The sequence below is a fragment of the Pleurodeles waltl genome, chromosome 3_1, assembly GCF_031143425.1.
Source record: "Pleurodeles waltl isolate 20211129_DDA chromosome 3_1, aPleWal1.hap1.20221129, whole genome shotgun sequence".
In the NCBI taxonomy this organism is placed as follows: domain Eukaryota; kingdom Metazoa; phylum Chordata; class Amphibia; order Caudata; family Salamandridae; genus Pleurodeles; species Pleurodeles waltl.
Window position 1 is genome coordinate 596460480 of NC_090440.1, and position 22643 is coordinate 596483122.

Here is a 22643-nt window from a genome sequence, read left to right on the forward strand (position 1 = left end):
ATCTATAGGCAGCCTGACAATGTCAGAGACTGCATAAAGCAAGAGGTGCAGAAAATGTTAGAACTAGGAGTGGTTGAGCACTCTGAAAGTCCCAAATCCTCTTCAAATCAAAACAAAGAAAAGAAACCATGGTGCTATTTATGTAAAATAAAAGGCCATTGGACAACTGATCCCAGTTGCCCAAAGAAAAGCACCAAGCCTCCTACCACTACAACCCCTGCTGCTACACCTAGTGCCCCTTGTAATAGCAGTGGTGGTGGGAGCAAACCTACTAATAGCCAATCCAAGGGAGTAGCTGGGCTCACTTTAGGTAATTTAGTTGGGGTTGAGCTTCTCCTGTGATACTTCTACCAAAACCTCATTCCAAAGATGGAAAGAAGGAAATGCGGTTTTGTGTAGACTACAGAGGTCTCAACCAGGTAACCAAAACTGATGCTCACCCTATACCCAGGGCAGATGAGCTCATAGATACACTGGCATCTGCCAAGTATCTAAGCACTTTTGATTTGACTGCAGGGTATTGGCAGATCAAGTTATAAGAAGATGCAAAAGCAAAAACTGCATTTTCAACCATTGGAGGCCATTACCAATTCACAGTAATGCCTTTTGGATTGAAAAATGCACCTGCCACTTTTCAAAGGTTGGTGAACACAGTCCTGCAAGGGCTGGAAGCTTTTAGTGCAGCATATCTAGATGATATAGCTGTCTTTAGCTCCAGCTGGGATGATCACCTGGTCCACCTATGGAAAGTTTTGGAGGCCCTGCAAAAGGCATGCCTCACTATCAAGGCTTCAAAGTGCCAGATAGGGCAGGGGAAAGTGGTTTATCTGGGACACCTGTTAGGTGGAGAACAGATTGCACCACTTCAGGGGAAAATCCAAACTATTATAGATTGGGTTCCCCTTACAACTCAGACTCAGGTGAGAGCCTTTTTAGGCCTCACTGGGTACTATAGGAGGTTCATAAAGAACTATGGGGGTCATTCCGACCCCGGCAGGCGGGAAAGACCCAGCAACGATGAAGCCGGCTCCGAATGGAGCCGGCGGAGTTGCTGGGGTGCGACGGGTGCAGTGGCACCCGTCGCGATTTTCAGTGTCTGCAAAGCAGACACTGAAAATCATTATGGGGCCCTGTTAGGGGGCCCCTGCACTGCCCATGCCAGTGGCATGGGCAGTGCAGGGGCCTCCAGGGGCCCCACGACACCCGTTCCCGCCATCCTGTTCCTGGCGGTAACAACCGCCAGGAACAGGGTGGCGGGAAGGGGGTCGGAATCCCCATTGCGGCGCTGCAAGCAGCGCCGCCATGGAGGATTCCCTGGGCCAGGGGAAAACCGGCGGGAAACCGCTGGTTCGCCTTCTCCGACCGCGGCTTTACTGCTGCCGTCAGAATGGCCAGGGAAGCACCGCCAGCCTGTTGGCGGTGCTTCCGCGGTCGTTGGCCCTGGCGGTCGGTGACCGCCAGGGTCAGAATGACCCCCTATGGCTCCATTGCAGCCCCTCTTAATGACCTCACATCTAAAAAAATGCCTAAGAAGGTATTATGGACAGCAAACTGTCAGAAAGCTTTTGAGGAGCTAAAGCAGGCCATGTGCTCTGCACCTGTCCTGAAAAGCCCCTGTTACTCCAAAAAATTCATTGTCCAAACTGATGCATCTGAATTAGGGGTAGGGGCAGTCTTATCACAACTTAATTCTGATGGTCAGGATCAACCTGTTGCTTTTATCAGCAGGAGGTTGACCCATTAGAGAAAAGCGTTAGTCTGCCATAGAGAGGGAGGCCTTTGCTGTGGTCTGGGCACTGAAGAAGTTGAGGCCATACCTGTTTGGCACTCACTTCATTGTTCAGACAGACCACAAACCTCTACTTTGACCAAAACAAATGAAAGGTGAAAACCCTAAATTGTTGAGGTGGTCCATATCCCTACAGGGAATGGACTATACAGTGGAACATAGACCTGGGAGTACCCACTCCAATGCAGATGGACTCTCCAGATATTTCACTTAGACAATGAAGACTCATCAGGTCATGGCTAGTCTTTTTGTCCTTCGTTTGGGGGGGGTTGTGTAGGAAAGTACCATCTTGCCTGGCATGTTACCCCCATATTTCACTGTATATATGTTGTTTTAGTTGTATGTGTCACTGGGACCCTGCCAGCCAGGGCCCAAGTGCTCATAAGTGTGCCCTGTATGTGTTACCTGTGTTATGACTAACTGTCTCACTGAGGCTCTGCTATCCAGAACCTCAGTGGTTATGCTCTCTCATTTTCTTTCTTAATTGTCACTAACAGGCTAGTGACCAATTTCACTAATTTACATTGGCATACTGGAACACCCTTATAATTCCGTAGTATATGGTTCTGAGGTACCCAAAGTATTGGGGTTCCAGGAGATCCCTATGGGCTGCAGTATTTCTTGTGCCACCCATAGGGAGATCTGACAATTCTTACACAGGCCTGCCAGTGCAGCCTGATTGAAATAACGTCCACTTTATTTCACAGCCATTTACCACTGCACTTAAGTAACTTATAAGTCACCTATATGTCTAACCTTTACCTGGTAAAGGTTGGGTGCTAAGTTACTTAGTGTGTGGGCACCCTGGCACTAACTAAGGTGCTCCCACATTTTTCAGGGCAAATTCCCCGGACTTTGTGAGTGCGGGGACACCATTACATGCGTTCACTATACATATGTCACGACATATGTATAGCATCACAATGGTAACTCCGAACATGGCCATGTAATATGTCTAAGATCATGGAATTGTCACCCCAATGCCATTCTGGCATTGGGGAGACAATTCCATGATCCCCCGAGTCTCTAGCTCAGACCCGGGTACTGCCAAACTACCATTCCCGGAGTTTCACTGCAGCTGCTGCTACTGCCAACCCCTCAGACAGGTTTCTGCCCTCCTGGGGTCCAGCCAGGCCTGGCCCAGAAAGGCAGAACAAAGGACTTCCTCAGAGAGAGGGTGTTACACCTTCTCCCTTTGGAAAAAGGGGTCAGGGCTGGGGAGGAGTAGCCTCCCCCAGCCTCTGGAAATGCTTTGAGGGGCACAGATGGTGCCCATCTCTGCATAAGCCAGTCTGCACCGGTTCAGGGATCCCTCAGCCCTGCTCTGGTGCGAAACTGGACAAAGGAAAGGGGAGTGACCACTCCCCTGACCTGCACCTCCCTTGGGAGGTGCCCAGAGCTCCTCCAGTGTGCTCCAGACCTCTGCCATCTTGAAAGCAGAGGTGCTGCTGGCACACTGGACTGCTCTGAGTGGCCAGTGCCAGCAGGTGACGTCAGAGACTCCTTCTGATAGGCTCCTTCAGGTGTTGCTAGCCTATCCTCTCTCCTAAGTAGCCAAACCTCCTTTTCTGGCTATTTAGGGTCTCTGCTTTGGGGAATTCCTTAGATAACGAATGCAAGAGCTCATCCGAGTTCCTCTGCATCTCTCTCTTCACCTTCTGCCAAGGAATCGACTGCTGACCGTGCTGGAAGCCTGCAAAACTGCAACAAAATAGCAAAGACGACTACTGCGACCTTGTAACGCTGATCCTGCCACCTTCTCGACTGTTTTCCTATTGGTGCATGCTGTGGGGGTAGTCTGCCTCCTCTCTGCACTAGAAGCTCCGAAGAAATCTCCCGTGGTTCGACGGAATCTTCCCCCTGCAACCGCAGGCACCAAAGAACTGCATCACCGGTCCTCTGGCTCTCCTCTCAGCACGACGAGCGAGGTCCCTTGAACTCAGCAACTCTGTCCAAGTGACTCCCACAGTCCAGTGACTCTTCAGTCCAAGTTTGGTGGAGGTAAGTCCTTGCCTCCCCACGCTAGACTGCATTGCTGGGAACCGTGTGTTTTGCAGCTACTCCGGCTCCTGTGCACTCTTCCAGGATTTCCTTTGTGCACAGCCAATCCTGGCTCCCCGGCACTCTAACCTGCATTGCACAACCTTCTGAGTTGTCCTCCGGCGTCGTGGGACTCTCTTGTGCAACTTCGGGTGAGCTCCGGTTCACTCCACTTCGTAGTGCCTGTTCCGGCACTTCTGTGGGTGCTGCTTGCTTCTGAGTGGGCTCTTTGTCTTGCTGGATGCCCCCTCTGTCTCCTCTGGCGACATCCTGGTCCCTCCTGGGCCACATCAGCATCCAAAAACCCTAACTGCGACCCATTGCAGCTAGCAAGGCTTGTTTGTGGTCTTTCTGCACGGAAACACCTCTGCACGACTCTTCACGACGTGGGACATCCATCCTCCAAAGGGGAATTTTCTAGCCCTTGTCTTTCTTGCAGAATCCACAGCTTCTACCATCCGGTGGCAGCTTCTTTGCACCCACAGCTGGCATTTCCTGGGCATCTGCCCACTCCCGGTTCGATCGTGACTTTTGGACTTGGTCCCCTTTTTCCACAGGTACTCTCGTCTGGAAATCCATTGTTGTTGCATTGCTGGTGTTGGTCTTTCCTGCAGAATTCCCCTATCACGACTTCTGTGCTCTTTGGGGAACTTAGGTGCACTTTGCACTTGGGGTGGGCTATTTTTCTAACCCTCACTGTTTCCTTACAGTACCAGTGACCCTCTACAAGGTCACATAGGTTTGGGGTCCATTCGTGGTTCGCATTCCACTTCTAGAGTATATGGTTTGTGTTGCCCCTATCCCTATGTGCCCCCATTGCATTCTATTGTGACTATACATTGTTTGCACTGTTTTCTATGCTATTACTGCATATTTTGGAATTGTGTACATATATCTTGTGTATATTTGCTATCCTCATACTGAGGGTACTCACTGAGATACTTTGGCATATTGTCATAAAAATAAAGTACCTTTATTTTTAGTATATCTGTGTATTGTGTTTTCTTATGATATTGTGCAAGTGACCCTAGTGGTACTGTAGGAGCTTCACTCGTCTCCTAGTTCAGCCTAAGCTGCTCTGCTAAGCTACCTTTTCTATCAGCCTAAGCTGCTAGACACCCCTCTACACTAATAAGGGATACCTGGGCCTGGTGCAAGGTGTAAGTACCTCTTGGTACCCACTACAAGCCAGTCCAGCCTCCTACAACGAGTGAAGCGTGAGCAAGCCTTGCTTGAGAAAGAGCAGCGGAAGAACGTATATGTGAAAGCATTGGAAATGAGAAAGAAAGAAATAAATGAATAAAAGGAGCTAGCAGAGAAAGAACGTAAATTACAGGTAACTGGCCAATACACCGTTAGGCAACCTCTCTATGCAATCTTTAATAAACCACACAATGATTTTTTGTTACTAGATCGCCCTCCACCTCCGTATGTCGTTCCTTCTGCCCCTCATGAGTTAGCTAAGGTTTGCGGTTCGGAGCAACAGAAGATACGATACAGTCTCTCTATGTTGCCTGCCGACCGTGCTTCTGAGCTTAGATCTATTGCTCGTAAAACAATTCAAAGAGTTGTCTCTGCTTCTGAACTTTTAGACAATATGAAAGGGTGGACGGAAAAGGAGCAGCTATATTTTACTGAGGCATTTAGCACAGAAGTTATTGAACTATATCGGAAATATTCTGATGAGTTAGAGCCCGATGATGTAGCAGCTGATCATAAGCAAATGCGTGATGGTCTTTTTGTTTTCTCCCTGGTGGCTGATGCAGTCAGGCGTTTGGTGAAATGATGTGTTGTGGCAGTCCGTTTGAAAGAGGAGAAAAGGGCTGTGGATGTAGTTGCACAGACATCTCGGACCGGCGGGGTGCAAGCTTCCATCTTCGGAACAGATAAGACTATGATAGTTCACGCGAAACCAATGTGGGAGGCCGCGCCTTTGTATGTTCCTCCTAAAGGATCGGGTACAAGTGATGATAAAACTTCTGTTGATGCTAAGGGTTATTTTATTTATAATTGGGTGTATACTCCTTGGAATAGGGCAGATGTAATGGCACTTAAAACAGCATTACCTGACCTGCGGAAAAATCCAGCCGCCTTTTATGAGGAAGTTGAGGGAGCAATTAGTTCTTGTACTATGACTTTGGCTGACATTGATTTATTTTTCGGACTGATATTACCGCCAGATATGTGGAGAACTGTTCGTAAAATTGATGATCGTGTAGTTTTTGGGGCGTCATGGAAAGAATTAGAACAGATGGATTGGGATAAGGAACCTGCGAAAAAGCCATATCAGTTGATTCTAGATCTTCCCGCAGCCATATTAGTTAAGTTAAAAACGATTATTCCCCCTAAAAAGATAGATTGGACTGTTTTAGCGCCTTGTAAGCAAAAGGCAGATGAATCGGTCTCTGATTTCTTTACACGCTTTGAAGAAGCATTTCATGATTTTAGCGGCCAGTTATTGTCAGATGATATGGGCAGACATTTGTTTGTCGATAAATATGTCGCGAATCTGTTACCAGGAATAGCTAGTCATCTAAAAGCTAATGAAAGTTCATGGACTACCTCTACTCCGGTTTCTCTTTTGACTGTGGCTCAGTATTATGAACGTATGGAATTAGAAGCAAAAGGTAGCGAGGATAAAAAGATTAAAGAATTAAAGATGAAGGTTATGTTGGCTCAATTTTATGGTCCGCCTTTTAGAGGTAGTGATAGAGGTGGACGTGGATCTTATGGTTCTTCTTACACTCGTTCGAATTTGTCTGTTGATCAGTGTGCGTATTGTAAGAAATTTGGGCATTGGGCTGCCGATTGTCCAGCACTACGTATTCAGCAGTGTTCACGTGGTCGGGGACAAATGAGAAATTGCTCAGGATATTCAGGGCCTAGAAGAAGCACAAATGATCATGCTAGGGTTGATGCTAATGTACGAGAGCAGATGGGAATAACACTTTTGATAGACGCAACCAATACCAGATGTCTAACTATGTGCAGCCTGGTTTCCAAGATTCTGCTTATGCATAGGATTGCCTAGGATGGGGTAAGGAATCAGTTGAAGTTCCAGTAGATCAGAGGGGTCCCTATGTTACAGCACATGTTTTGGGTCCTACTGATCAGTTTCTGGTTGATACAGGAGCTACTCATAGCGCCTTGTCTAAACAATTGATTCCAAGGGCTCCCCTATCTGGCTTAACCATTACATCGATAGGTTTCGATGGAACACCTTCCCCTAGCCCATTGTCACAAACACTTGCATTCCATGTTGATAAATTTACTGCTCCATGCCCATTTTTGCTTTCTCCAAATACACCAGACAATATTGTGGGTCTTGATATGCTCAAGTATTTCAGGGCTACAATACGATGCTCTCCTGAAGGGGTGCGTGTTATTTTAAATGATAATCATCCTGTGATGGAAAGAGTTTGTCTTGTTAAAGAGGATATTGCATTAGCTTCACTCCCTAGTACTTTGTGGGCTACTTCAGATACTGATGTGGGACAAATGATTATTCCACTAGTACATATTAGTGTCAAGGAGGGAGCTGTATTGCCACGTTTGCCTCAATACAAAATTTCACAGGAGGGCGAAGAAGCACTCACACGAATTGTGCATGATCTTATTGCAGTTGGAGTTGTTGAGGAAGTTCCGTATAATGTTTGTAACAGTCCGATTCTTCCTATTTTGAAAAAGGATACTGATACTAGGATTTACCGATTCATTATTGATTTACGAGAAGTCAATAAGATTGTGATACCACAATATCCTGTGGTATCTGACATCACAACACTTCTTACTTTGGTTCCCCCGACAGCAACTACGTTCTCTGTGATAGACTTGAAGAATGCTTTCTTTTCGATCCCTATTCATCCTGACAGCCAATATTTGTTTGGTTTTACTTTGAATAAACGATCGTATAGATTTTGCAGAGTTCCTCAAGGCTATACTGAGAGTCCTAGTATTTATAGTCAAGCGTTAAAACAACAACTTGATTCTTTTGTTTTGCCTGAAGGTGTGGCTCTCATACAATATGTTGATGATATTTTGTTGGCAGCTGATACCCCTGAGCAATGTGAAAAGTGCACTTTGTCCTTACTTTCATTTCTTGCTTCACACCGTCATAAAGTGTCACAAAAGAAATTACAATATTGTAGACCAAAGGTAACCTATTTAAGTCACCTTTTGTCTAAGGAGGGCCGTGCACTTACATCAGATCGTATTCAAGCAATTTTAGACATACCAGTACCCTCTACTCAGAAAGATGTTCATGCATTCCTTGGTCTTACTTCTTTTTGTAGGCAATGGATATCAGGGTTTTCACACATTGTCAAACCTTTGCTAGCACTTTGACTAAAGATACTCCAATGCCCCTCGCATAGACAGATGAATGTGAGACTGCTTTCCGGCAGCTCCGACAAGCCCTTTGTTCAGCACCAGTGTTAGGTACTCCAGATTACATGAAGCCTTTTGCACTTTACGTACATGAGAAAGATGGATGTGCATTGTCAGTTTTAGTACAGACACATGGCGATAAGCAGCGTCCCTGTGCATATTTGTCAGCAGTACTTGATCCTGTCGCTCGAGCGTTGCCTGGGTGTTTTCGTTCAGTTGCCGCAACAGCTGTGTCAATACATCAGAGTGAAGGGATAGTTTTGTCACATAAGCTGTTGGTGTTAGTACCCCATGCGGTTGATGCTCTTTTAAATCAAACAAAGACACAACATTTAACTAGCACTCGCCTGACAGGATATGAATTGACATTGCTGGCTCCTCACATTACACTGAAGAGATGTGCAACGCTAAATCCAGCCACTTTGTTGCCATATCCAGTGACTCAGCCTCAGCCACAAGAAACACATGATTGTTTATTCTCTCGTAGGGGATTTCCATGTATAGTCATAAGCACTGAATAGTTCAGCGCGCCTGCGGGGACCCCGGAGCACTGTTCTGTAATGTATTCTTAAGTGTAGAGGCCAGCCTTTCTTGAAAAGAGGCCTGTTAAAACCACTTAAGAATAACACTGTGCAGCCTATGTGAACAGCTACACAGGCCAAATTGTTTATTCTTGCGATTGGAAAGAAAGACAGATGTAGTATAAATACACCTTTAAACACACATTTATTCTAGAAATGTAGTAAAAAATATATTCTTACACTTTATTTACGCCTCCAAATGAGAATAAAACAATGCAGGGCAGTGTAGCCCATAACCTGCCATTATACAAGATGTAAATAGAGCTGTGCCTTTAAGAAAGGAAAGTCTTCCTGTATCCCATCATGCACAGCAAAAGGCAGTTGCCTCAGTTCTTTTTTCCGGCTCCTTCTGACAGGACCCTGAAGCATTGAGCTCTACCTCACAAAGCTTTTTTTGGACAGAAAATGTAATTAAAATCCTTTGGATTTCAATTTCACTCAACGTTTTTCATCTAGAGTGAACATTTGCTAACCTTTCCTGTCAAATTCTGACAGAAATTTAAAGTTTTTCTGTCTTTAGAATGCCTTCACTTTTTGACAAGTGCCCTAGTTGTGGCAGGAAAAAGGCCAAAACAGACCCACACCAGGTCTGCATTATTTGCCTACCATCAAGTCACAAACCTGATGCCTGTGACATTTGCAAAACTTTCTCTAGAAGAACTCTTCGCGACAGGGAGAAAATTCGGCTCCAGGCAAGAGAGGACAGGAGAAGAAGAGGGCAATCTGCCACAGAGCGAGGAGAAGGTCAATCTTCTACCAGGGCTCACTTGTGTCCTCTGGAGCAGCTGCCATACCTGCTCACAAATGCCATAGGTCTCTGAATGGGTCGAAAGCATTGACGTCGAGACCGGGAATGGCCCCTACATGTTCGCCGTCGAGGACCGACTCACCGTCGAGGAAGAGACATCGCTCGACGTCGACAGCCGTATCGCAGTCAGGACGGCGTAGACACTCGCCGTCAAGAAGGTCTTCGTCCAGGTCGCCGTCGCCGCGACGGGGACGATCGATGTCGGTGGACAGTACTCGTCATCGAAGACGCTCGCCGTCATCTCATCGAGGGAGATCACCATCGAGAGGATCTCAGCGACGAGAGGAGTCAACACCGAGAGGTACTCGCCGTCATCGTACTTCGACGTCGAGACGTGTGTCGACGTCGAGGAGGCACTCAAAGAGGCCTAGGAGGGTTTATACCACCTCAGAATCCTCGGCTTCTCTCATTCTTCTACCAACTTCACCTCAGCCGTCTCCTCAGCGGTCACCTCTGCCACAGACACCTCTGGCACCTACAGCTCCTCCGCCGGCTCCTCCTTCAGAGTCCACTCCAGTGACTCCAGCGGAATCCACAAGATATTCCCGACAATCTTCGAGACGCTCCTCTTCCTCTCGACACCATAGTCAACGTGAATCGGTTCAAAGATCTCCTCATTCCCACCATAGACATTCTTCCTCATCCACAAGGGATTACTCTCCAACCCCATCTGACTCACCGTCTCCGAGAGTTTCTCCCATAGACGACGTGAACACCTTCCAAGAGGTCCTAGTGCGCGGTGCTACCAAATTAAACATCCCGCTGGCGGTACCTGCTCCAACGACCTCTGTGATTTTCGAGACATTACACCAGCGGGCATCTTCAAGACCATTACTACCACTGGTCCCAGGGCTTCTTGAACCGGCAATCGATATATTTTTAACACCGGCCACAGCTAAAACTGCTCCTTCCAGGCTTATAAAGAAATATCGCCCTCCGGAGCAGGACCCTCTATTCCTAAGGTTGGATCCGGTGCCTGACTCCGTGGTCATAGTGGCTGCAAAAAAGTTGCATTCTACATCTCCGTCTTCCTCCTCACCACCGGACAAGGAGAGTAGAAAGATTGATGCCGCAGGCCGCAAAGTATGCTCTACCTCAGCCATCACGATGAAAGCAGCCAGTGCTACTGCGCTGTTAGGCAGGTATGATCGTGCCCTTTGGGACTCTATGCTGCAATTTGCGGAACATCTCCCTAAAGAGAAAAGAGAAGATTTTTTGGAGATCTTGAGTGAAGGTGCCATGGTCTCAAATCAAGTGATCAGCGCCGCTGCCGACTCTTCGTTGCTATCCGCCCATAATTATGCTCATGGAGTGTCCTTAAGAAGACAGGCTTGGCTACGCCTGACGTCTCTTAAACCAGAGGCACAACAGAGAATTCAAAATTTGCCCTTCTCAGGCTCCACTTTGTTTGGCTCTCATGCTGACGACGAGATGTCGAGAATGAAAACTGAAGTAGACTCTCTGAAAGCGGTGGGCATCGAGAGACCAAGAGAGCTACGAAAAACATTCCGTCCCTACCATCAAAGGCTCTTTACTCAGAGATATCAAACGCCACAGTGGATGTCTTCAAGACCCCCGCAACAGCAACAGCATCAAAGAACCTTCTCGACCCAACGAAAGCCGTCAAGGGGTCGCTCCACACCGCAAACCCAGACAGCTCGTCATGCACCAGCGTCTAAGCCCTGAATCCTCGCTTCCCCCTCCTCCGTTACCCACTCTGGTAGGGGGAAGTATCTCAAATCATCTGGACGAGTGGCAGCGCATTACATCAGACGCCTGGGTGTTGAATATTGTGCGGAATGGCTACTCTCTCAGGTTCATCAGCCCTCCGCCGTCTATTCCACCCAAACCAGTGAGTCACCACCTCGACGCTCTTCAATTAGAAGTAGCAACCCTATTACAAAAGAGAGCAATAGAACCCGTCTCGATCAATCAGCACGGAAAGAGAATCTACTCAAGGTATTTCTTGGTACCAAAGAAAGACAAATAAGAGTTTCGTCCCATTCTAGACCTAAGGGTAGCAAACAAGTGGATTCGCAGAGAAAAAATCAGGATGCTATCCTTGCACCAAATTTACCCTCAACTTCGTCAGGGCGACTGGCTCTGCGCGATAGACCTCCGCAACGCTTACTTTCACATTCCGGTGATCGAGAAGCATCGAAAGTTTCTAAGGTTCATCGTCAGAAAAAGTCATTACCAATTTACGGTACTACCGTTCGGCTTCAAATCAGCACCGAGAACTTTTTCCAAATGCATGGCGGTGGTGGCAGCCCATTTGAGGAAACATTGAATATGCGTCTACCCCTATCTAGACGATTGGCTCATAAAAGCTTCAACATATCTAGAGGCTCAACAGCATTTCAACTGGTCTCACCAGCTTCTCCAGAGTCTGGGCCTTCAAGTCAGTTCCCCAAATCCACAGCAACACCTGTTCAGAGGCTGCATTACTTAGGTGCCATCATAGATACCAAACAAGGAAAGGTGTTTCCTTCGGAGGAACGACGATTATCAATCCTCCAAAAGTGCCAGCAGCTCGAGAAAACACCTCAGACCACTGCAAGAGTGATATCCACTCTCCTGGGCTCGATGGCGTCTTGCATCCACCTCATTCCCAATGCTCGCCTCCATATGAGACCCTTACAGGAATGTCTGGAGGATCAATGGTGTCAACTAGTGGACGATTGGGAGAACAGCGTCCTTCTTTCTCCCCATGCCTTACAATCCCTCAAGTAGTGGTGTTCGCTCAACAATCTTCTGGAGGGGATTCCATTCCAACAACAGCCGCCAACTCAAACCATTGTCACAGACGCATCGCTGCTCGGATGGGGAGCGCATATGGATCACCTTCGAGTCCAAGGCAAGTGGTCACAGAGAGAGCGACTGTATCACATCAACCTGTTGGAGCTTCGCGCAGTCCATCTTGCGCTCAAGGCCTTCCTCCTATCTCTGAAGACGAAAACTCTGCTTCTCCAGATGGACAACATGGCCACCATGTATTATTTAAACAAACAAGGAGTCACCAGATCCAGCACTCTGTCGACAGAGGCTCAAACAATCTGGCATTGGCTGCTAGCCAGGAACCTCTCGCTAGTGGCAACTCACCTTCCGGGCATACAGAATGTTCAAGCGGATGCCCTCAGCCGCGCAATGGACGAAAACCACGAATGGGTTTTGCACGACAACGTCGTCCGTTCCATTTTTGCCATGTGGGGTACCCCCTCTATAGACCGATTCGCAACCCCCGAAAACAAAAAATGCCAAAACTTCGCCTCCAGATACTACCGTCCAGGAACGCTGGGGAATGCCCTGTGGATAAGCTGGTCAGGAGCATTTCTTTACGCCTTTCCACCGCTTCCCCTGATACCGGCAGTCCTCCTGAAGCTGTCTAATGCTCACTCCAGGATGATTCTCATTGCCCCAGAATGGCCACGCCAGTGGTGGTTTCCAGACCTCATTCACCGGTCACTCAAACCACACATCAGGCTGCCTTGTCGCCCAGACCTTCTCACGAAGTTCCGAGGCCAGATATCTCATCCCAACCTCTCATCGCTGAATTTGGCAGCATGGTTCCTGAGTTAGTACAATATGGTCACCTGAACCTACCTCAGGAATGCATGGAGATTCTAAAGGAGGCGAAGCGCCCTTCCACAAGAACAGCTTATGCCTGCAAACGGAAAAGGTTCTGCGTATGGTGCTTGGACATTAATGTCGACCCAATATCCTGCGGAGAGGAGACTATTCTGCCATACTTATTAGGTTTGGCGAAGTCTGGATTGCAATTGTCATCAATAAAAGTACACATGGCGGTTCTAACGGCATTTAGAAAGAGCCCTTCCCAAACCTCTTTCTTTAGGATTCCAATCATAAAAGACTTCCTGGAGGGTTTGAAAAAGGTCTTTCCTCCCATAAGAAGACCATCTCCTCCATGGGAACTGAATATTGTCCTCTCGCGTCTGATGCTACCTCCGTTTGAACCAATACATAAAGCATCACTCCAACATCTTACGTGGAAAACTGCTTTTCTGGTTGCAATCACATCAGCTTGAAGGGTCAGTGAGATCCAGGCCCTTTGCGCTCAAGAGCCTTATACGGTTTTTCATTCTTCAAAAGTAGTTATGAGGACAGAGCCAAAATTTTTACCTAAAGTCGTTTCAGACTTCCATGTGAACCAAACAATTTCATTACCAACTTTCTTCCAAAGTCCTTCTATCCCTGCAGAGAGAACCCTACATTCTCTCGACGTAAAGAGGGTTTTAAAATTTTAGTTGGACAGGAGAAAATGCTTGCGTAAATCACAGCAGCTGTTTATTAACTATGGCCCGGTTAGAACAGGGTTAGCCACTTCCAAACAATCCTTATGCAGGTGGATTGTCTCATGTATCGTTTTTTGTTATCAGTTAGCAAATAAATCGCTTGACGGCAGGCCAAAAGCCCATTCTACTAGAGGGAAGGCAGCGACTGCTGCCTTGATGAGAAATAGTTCTTTGTCAGAAATATGCAAAGTGGCCACTCGGAAATCGGCCCATACCTTTACTAAGCATTACTGCCTTGATTCAGATGCTAGGGCAGATTCGCAGGTCGGACAGGCCTCTCTCAAGAACTTATTTGCATAATTTTATGGTTTCAGTATTATTCTGTCTACTCCACCGCGGTTATGGGGATGGGCTTGCTAATCTATTCAGTGCTTATGACTATACATGGAAATCCCCTACGAGAGAAGGAATGGTTTCTTACCTGTAACTCCAGTTCTCTCGTAGGGGTATTTCCATGATAGTCATAAGCAACCCTCCCTCCTCCCCGGTGGACTTGACATAGGAAAAGTTGCTATAATGATAACGATGTTGGTATTACAAAGAATGTTCATGTTTCTTCATGTCATGTTACAAGCCTACAAAAAAGAACTGAGGCAACTGCCTTTTGCTGTGCATGATGGAATGCAGGAAGACTTTCCTTTCTTAAAGGCACAGCTCTATTTACATCCTGTATAATGGCAGCCTATGGGCTACACTGCCCTGCTTTGTTTTATTCTCATTTGGAGGTGTAAATAAAGTGTAAGAATATATTTTTTACTACATTTCTAGAATAAATGTGTGTTTAAAGGTGTATTTATACTACAGCTGTCTTTCTTTCCAATCTCAAGAATAAACAATTTGGCCTGTGTAGCTGTTCACATAGGCTGCCAGTGTTATTCTTAAGTGGTTTTAACAGGCCTCTTTTCAAGAAAGGCTGGCATCTACACTTAAGAATACATTACAGAACAGTGCTCCGGGGTCCCCGCAGGCGCGCAGAACTATTCAGTGCTTATGACTATCATGGAAATACCCCTACGAGAGAACTGGAGTTACAGGTAAGAAACCATTCCTTCCTTACGGAAGAACAGACAAAGGGTCGTATTGATTTACAAGATACGCCCCTTCCAGATGTAGACAGGGAATTGTGGGTTGATGGGTCTTGTTTGAAGTTGCCAGACTCAGCTGCATATGCAATCACCACAATACACACAGTAGTGGAGACATCTCGTATACCACAGAAGTCAGCTCAAGCAGCTGAACTAATAGCTTTGACACGAGCATGTGAGCTTAGTACTGACTTCTATGTGAACATTTATAAAGACAGCCGCTATGCTTTTGGAGTGGCTCATGATTTTGGTTTGCTTTGGAAGAAGAGAGGCTTTCTCACATCCCACGGGATGCAGATAATGCACGGAGAATTAGTGCATAACCTCTTGACTGCATTGACATATCCAAAGAAACTAGCTATTGTGAAATGTAGTGCACACTTTTTAGTGCACACAAGAAAGTGACCGATAAGATAGGGCAAGGTAATGCCCTTGCGGACCACGTAGCACGTGAGACTGCGATGCAGCGAAGTACTACTTCTGTGTATGTAGTGAAGTCACAAGCTGAACGTTGGCATAATGCTAGACAAGACGTATTAGATATACAGAACTCTGCTTCTGTGAAAGATTGTGAGCAATGGTCTGAAGAAGGAGAATTGGATGATGAAGGCTGTTGGCGGAATAAGTAGATGGATAAATGGAAATTGCCTATAGCTTTTGTACAACCTATGGTTCAGATGGCACATGGGCTGGCACATGTTGGAGCTTCAACAATAACGAAGTTGCTTACGCAAGTTTGGGAGCATCCAGAAATTTCCAGTACAGCTAAGAGAGTAGTACAGTCTTGTTTGATCTGTTTACAATACAATCCTGGAAAAGGGGCACGTACTCCTGCGGGAGGGTTTGCTACACCAACTGCACCTTTTGAAGTTCTACAAATGGATTATATTCAGCTTGAACGCTGCAACAATTTAAAGTATGTCTTGGTGGTGGTATGTGCCTTCAGTAAATGGATAGAGGCGTACCCCGCAAAGGATAATACTGCCATTACCACAGCGAAGATGCTTTTGAAAGAATTGTTCCCTAGGTTTGGTGTTTGCAGACTTTTATGGAATGATAACGGACCTCATTTTGTTGGGGATGTTATTAAGTATGTCCTGAAAGTATTAGGGATCAAACAGAAGTTCCATGCGGTTTTCCACCCACAATCAGCAGGGTTGGTGGAAAGGTATAATGCTACTTTGAAGCTGAAGTTAGCGAAGATACAGGCTTCCACATCCTTAACTTGGCTGGATGCATTACCGTTGGCATTATTGTCTATTAGGTCAGTGCCACACTCTCAAATCGGCCTTACTCCTTACGAAATAGTGTTTGGAAGGCCAATGAACATTTGGGGAGTTCCTAAGCCAAATTCTGTACATGATGTACTTTGTGTCCTGATGAATGATTATTTGGCACAGTTAACAGACAATTTGGTTTCTATTCATCAACAGGTTCGAGAAGCACTTCCTGACAGATCTATAGGTGAAGGCCATGAACTCCGACCTGGTGACCAGGTGATGATTAAGTCCTTTGAAAGATCAAGCAGCTTGGAATGAAGGTGGCGAGGCCCAGAACAGGTGACAAACTGAAAGAATTGGGTCCATAGTACTCACTGCAAGAGACTGCTACCTACCTTGGTAGAACCTGTTGTGCTGACCCAACATCGAGAGATTTGACTACGGAGAAAGGCCGTGCTATATCACCTGACGAATCTGCGGAGTTCTTCCCGGACCATACGATTTCTGGAGTGTCGCAATATAATTTGAGACCGAGGAAAGACCCCGTAGTGCTGGGGAAAACTGGTTGAGCTACCGCCCTGGGTTAGTGAAACGGAGAGCCAATTTGGCAAGGGGGGGGATAAGCCATGCATTAGAGAAGAGACACCCGTCTTGGCCCGTGGTGAAGAAATCAGCGGCTGCCCATTGATAAGAGCTCCAACGATTGTTTTTTATTAATTTCTGAAAGGATCGATTATCACTTCACTGTTGCTAAAATGAATAACAAACTGATCATTAATACAATGGGGTTTGTTGTTGTTTTGGTGGTTATAGCAATAATCACCTGGTTTGTTGAAAAGAAGGCTCCTGCTCGTGAGTTTTTTGTTGCCAATACTGCAGTACCAGAGGATCACTATTACTTTACGCTTCCCTATCAGGAGCAGAAGCACCGTCAATCGTACTTCAATAATACTTTCATTCAGATGTTGCATCATACTCATAATGCTACAAATACTACTAACTGTTGAGTATGTGGAATGATACCTGCGCATCAAAAGAAAGGAGGAACACCTTTCTTTCCTCTTCCTTTTTCACACAATGGTTCTTGTCAAGCTTGGTATACGCTTTTATTTGCATCTGGCAAACGTACAGAGGGCGGACTTCTTTTTCGCCTTAATAAAGTATGCTACCAAGACAAAGACAGGTATCCCCAAGCCAAAGGAACTAAATGGGAATGGGAAGAGTATCAATCAGACAATGTTTTAATACCATATGTCTTCACAAATATAAGAGACTCTGACAAGAAAGAACAATTTGTGATTTCTGTCACAAAAACTAAAGCAGATTTATGTATACGTAGCATTAGGCGAATTCCAGTAGGGATAAGCAATTGTACCTTGATTTTAACTATTGACGGTGTAAATAATAATAGTTTTACAGCTTCACATAATACATATTTTGTTTGTGGTAACTATGGATATCACCAACTACCTGTTGGGTGGTCAAGTGTGTGTTATGTATCTTTTCTATTACCCCCAGTGTTTTTGGCCCCGGCATCATATCACCGAAATTTTAAACTGTTCAATTACATCCTTAAAAATAGATATAAAAGGACAATAAGTACAAATGAGGTAGACCAAACGGACACTAGCCTGCACCAATATGTTGATTTTAATTTAGGGTTGTTCTCCTTTGTGGGTGCGTGTAGGAAAGTACCATCTTGCCTGGCATATTACCCCCATATTTCACTGTATATATGTTGTTTTAGTTGTATGTGTCACTGGGACCCTGCCAGCCAGGGCCCCAGTGCTCATAAGTGTGCCCTGTATGTGATCCCTGTGTGATGACAAACTGTCTCACTGAGGCTCTGCTAACCAGAACCTCAGTGGTTATGCTCTCTCTTTGCATTCCAAATTGCCACTAACAGGCTAGTGACCAATTTCACCAATTCACATTGGCATACTGGAACACCCTTATAATTCCCTAGTATATGGTACTGAGGTACCCAGGGTATTGGGGTTCCAGGAGATCCCTATGGGCTGCAGCATTTCTTGTGCCACCCATAGGGAGATCTGACAATTCTTACACAGGCCTGCCACTGCAGCCTGAGTGAAATAACGTCCACGTTATTTCAAAGCCATTTTACACTGCACTTAAGTAACTTATAAGTCAACTATATGTCTTACCTTTACCTGGTAAAGGTTAGGAGCAAAGTTACTTAGTGTGAGGGCACCCTGGCACTAGCCAAGGTGCCCCCACATTGTTCAGGGCAAATTCCCCGGACTTTGTGAGTGCGGGGACACCATTACACGCGTGCACTACATATAGGTCACTACCTATATGTAGCTTCACAATGGTAACTCCGAATATGGCCATGTAACATGTCTATGATCATGGAATTGCCCCCTCTATACCATCCTGGCATAGTTGGCACAATCCCATGATCCCAGTGGTCTGTAGCACAGACCCTGGTACTGCCAAACTGCCCTTCCTGGGGTTTCACTGCAGCTGCTGCTGCTGCCAACCCCTCAGACAGGCATCTGCCCTCCTGGGGTCCAGCCAGGCCTGGCCCAGGATGGCAGAACAAAGAACTTCCTCTGAGAGAGGGTGTGACACCCTCTCCCTTTGGAAAATGGTGTGAAGGCAGGGGAGGAGTAGCCTCCCCCAGCCTCTGGAAATGCTTTCTTGGGCACAGATGTGCCCAATTCTGCATAAGCCAGTCTACACCAGTTCAGGGGACCCCTTAGCCCTGCTCTGGCGCGAAACTGGACAAAGGAAAGGGGAGTGACCACTCCCCTTACCTGCACCTCCCCTGGGAGGTGTCCAGAGCTCCTCCAGTGTGCTCCAGACCTCTGCCATCTTGGAAACAGAGGTGCTGCTGGCACACTGGACTGCTCTGAGTGGCCAGTGCCACCAGGTGACGTCAGAGACTCCTTGTGATAGGCTCCTTCAGGTGTTGCTAGCCTATCCTCTCTCCTAAGTAGCCAAACCCTCTTTTCTGGCTATTTAGGGTCTCTGTCTCTGGGGAAACTTTAGATAACGAATGCAAGAGCTCATCAGAGTTCCTCTGCATCTCTCTCTTCACCTTCTGCCAAGGAATCGACTGCTGACCGCGCTGGAAGCCTGCAACACTGCAACAAAGTAGCAAAGACGACTACTGCAACTCTGTAACGCTGATCCTGCCGCCTTCTCGACTGTTTTCCTGGTGGTGCATGCTGTGGGGGTAGTCTGCCTCCTCTCTGCACTAGAAGCTCCGAAGAAATCTCCCGTGGGTCGACGGAATCTTCCCCCTGCAACCGCAGGCACCAAAAAGCTGCATTACCGGTCCCTTGGGTCTCCTCTCAGCACGACGAGCGAGGTCCCTCGAATCCAGCAACTGTGTCCAAGTGGCCCCCACAGTCCAGTGACTCTTCAGTCCAAGTTTGGTGGAGGTAAGTCCTTGCCTCACCTCGCTAGACTGCATTGCTGGGAACCACGACTTTTGCAGCTAATCCGGCCCCTGTGCACTTCCGGTGGAAATCCTTTGTGCACAGCCAAGGCTGGGTCCACGGCACTCTAACCTGCATTGCACGATTTTCTAAGTTGGTCTCCGGCGACGTGGGACTCCTTTGTGTAACTTCGGGTGAGCACTGTTTCACGCATCTTTGTAGTGCCTGTTTCTGGCACTTCTCCGGGTGCTACCTGCTGCTGAGAGGGCTCCTTGTCTTTTCCACGTCCCCTCTACCTCCTGGTCCAATTTGCGACCTCCTGGTCCCTCCTGGGCCACAGTAGCGTCCAAAAACGCTAACCGCACGATTTGCAACTAGCAAGACATGTTGGCGTTCTTTCGGCGGGAAAATACTTCTGCACGACTCTCCACGGCGAGTGGGATCCGTCCACCAAAGGGGAAGTCTCTAGCCCTTTTCGTTCCTGCAGAAACCTCAGCTTCTTCTGTCCAGTAGAAGCTTCTTTGCACCCACAGCTGGCATTTCCTGGGCATATGCCCATCTCCGACTTGCTTGTGACTTTTGGGCTTGGTCCCCTTGTTCCACAGGTACCCTAGATTGGAAATCCACAGTTGTTGCATTGCTGGTTTGTGTCTTTCCTGCATTATTCCTCTAACACGACTACTTTGTCCTTAGGGGAACTTTAGTGCACTTTGCACTCACTTTTCAGGGTCTTGGGGAGGGTTATTTTTCTAACTCTCACTATTTTCTAATAGTCCCAGCGACCCTCTACAAGGTCACATAGGTTTGGGGTCCATTCGTGGTTCGCATTCCACTTTTGGAGTATATGGTTTGTGTTGCCCCTATCCCTATGTTTCCCCATTGCATCCTATTGTAACTATACATTGTTTGCACTGTTTTCTAAGACTATACTGCATATTTTTGCTATTGTGTATATATATCTTGTGTATATTTCCTATCCTCTCACTGAGGGTACACTCTAAGATACTTTGGCATATTGTCATAAAAATAAAGTACCTTATTTTTAGTATAACTGTGTATTGTGTTTTCTTATGATATTGTGCATATGACACTAGGTGGTACTGTAGTAGCTTCACACGTCTCCTAGTTCAGCCTAAGCTGCTCTGCTAAGCTACCATTATCTATCAGCCTAAGCTGCTAGACACCCTATACACTAATAAGGGATAACTGGGCCTGGTGCAAGGTGCAAGTACCCCTTGGTACTCACTACAAGCCAGTCCAGCCTCCTACAGCTATTAGTAGGTTTGCTCCCACCACCACTGCTATTAGTAGGGACACTAGGGGTAGCAGTAGGGGTTGTAGTGGTAGGAGCAAAGAAGCTTCTACTGGACAGAAGAAGCTGAGGTTTCTGCAGGAACGAAAAGGGCTAGAGACTTCCCCTTTGGTGGACGGATCCCTCTCGCCTTGGAGAGTCGTGCAGAAGTGTTTTCCCGCCGGAAGGACGCCAACAAGCCTTGCTAGTCGCAAATCGTGCGTTTGGCGTTTTTGGACGCTGCTGGGGCCCAGGAGGGACCAGGAGGTCGCAAATTGGACCTGAAGAGAGAGGTGACGTCGAGCAAGACAAAGAGCCCTCACTGAAGCAGGTAGCACCCGGAGAAGTGCCAGAAACAGGCACTATGAGGATGCGTGAAACGGTGCTTGCCGAAGTTGCACAAAGGAGTCCCACGTCGCCGGAGACCAACTTAGAAAGTCGTGCAATGCAGGTTAGAGTGCCGTGGACCCAGGCTTGGCTGTGCACAAAGGATTTCCGCCGGAAGTGTACAGGGGCCGGAGCAGCTGCAAAGTCGCGGTTCCCAGCAATGCAGCCCAGCGAGGTGAGGCAAGGACTTACCTCCACCAAACTTGGGCTGAAGAGTCACTGGACTGTGGGGGTCACTTGGACAGAGTCGCTGGATTCGAGGGACCTCGCTCGTCGTGCTGAGAGGCGACCCAAGGGACCGGTAATGCAGCTTTTTGGTGCCTGCGGTTGCAGGGGGAAGATTCCGTCGACCCACGGGAGATTTCTTCGGAGCTTCTGGTGCAGAGAGGAGGCAGGCTACCCCCACAGCATGCACAAGCAGGAAAACAGTTGAGAAGGCGGCAGGATCAGCGTTACAGAGTTGCAGTAGTCGTCTTTGCTACTATGTTGCAGGTTTGCAGGCTTCCAGTGCGGTCAGCGGTCGTTTCCTTATCAGAAGGTGAAGAGAGAGATGCAGAGGAACTCGGATGAGCTCTTGCATTCGTTATCTAAAGTTTCCCCAGAGACAGAGACCCTAAATAGCCAGAAAAGAGGGTTTGGCTACCTAGGAGAGAGGATAGGCTACTAACACCTGAAGGAGCCTATCAGCAGGAGTCTCTGACGTCACCTGGTGGCACTGGCCACTCAGAGCAGTCCAGTGTGCCAGCAGCACCTCTGTTTCCAAGATGGCAGAGGTCTGGAGCACACTGGAGGAGCTCTGGACACCTCCCAGGGGAGGTGCAGGTCAGGGGAGTGGTCACTCCCCTTTCCTTTGTCCAGTTTCGCGCCAGAGCAGGGGCTAAGGGGTCCCTGAACCGGTGTAGACTGGCTCATGCAGAATTGGGCACATCTGTGCCCAACAAAGCATTTCCAGAGGCTGGGGGAGGCTACTCCTCCCCTGCCTTCACACCATTTTCCAAAGGGAGAGGGTGTCACACCCTCTCTCAGAGGAAGTTCTTTGTTCTGCCATCCTGGGCCAGGCCTGGCTGGACCCCAGGAGGGCAGCTGCCTGTCTGAGGGGTTGGCAGCAGCAGCAGCTGCAGTGAAACCCCAGGAAGGGCAGTTTGGCAGTACCAGGGTCTGTGCTACAGACCACTGGGATCATGGGATTGTGCCAACTATGCCAGGATGGCATAGAGGGGTCAATTCCATGATCATAGACATGTTACATGGCCATATTCGGAGTTACCATTGTGAAGCTACATATAGGTAGTGACCTATATGTAGTGCACGCGTGTAATGGTGTCCCCGCACTCAC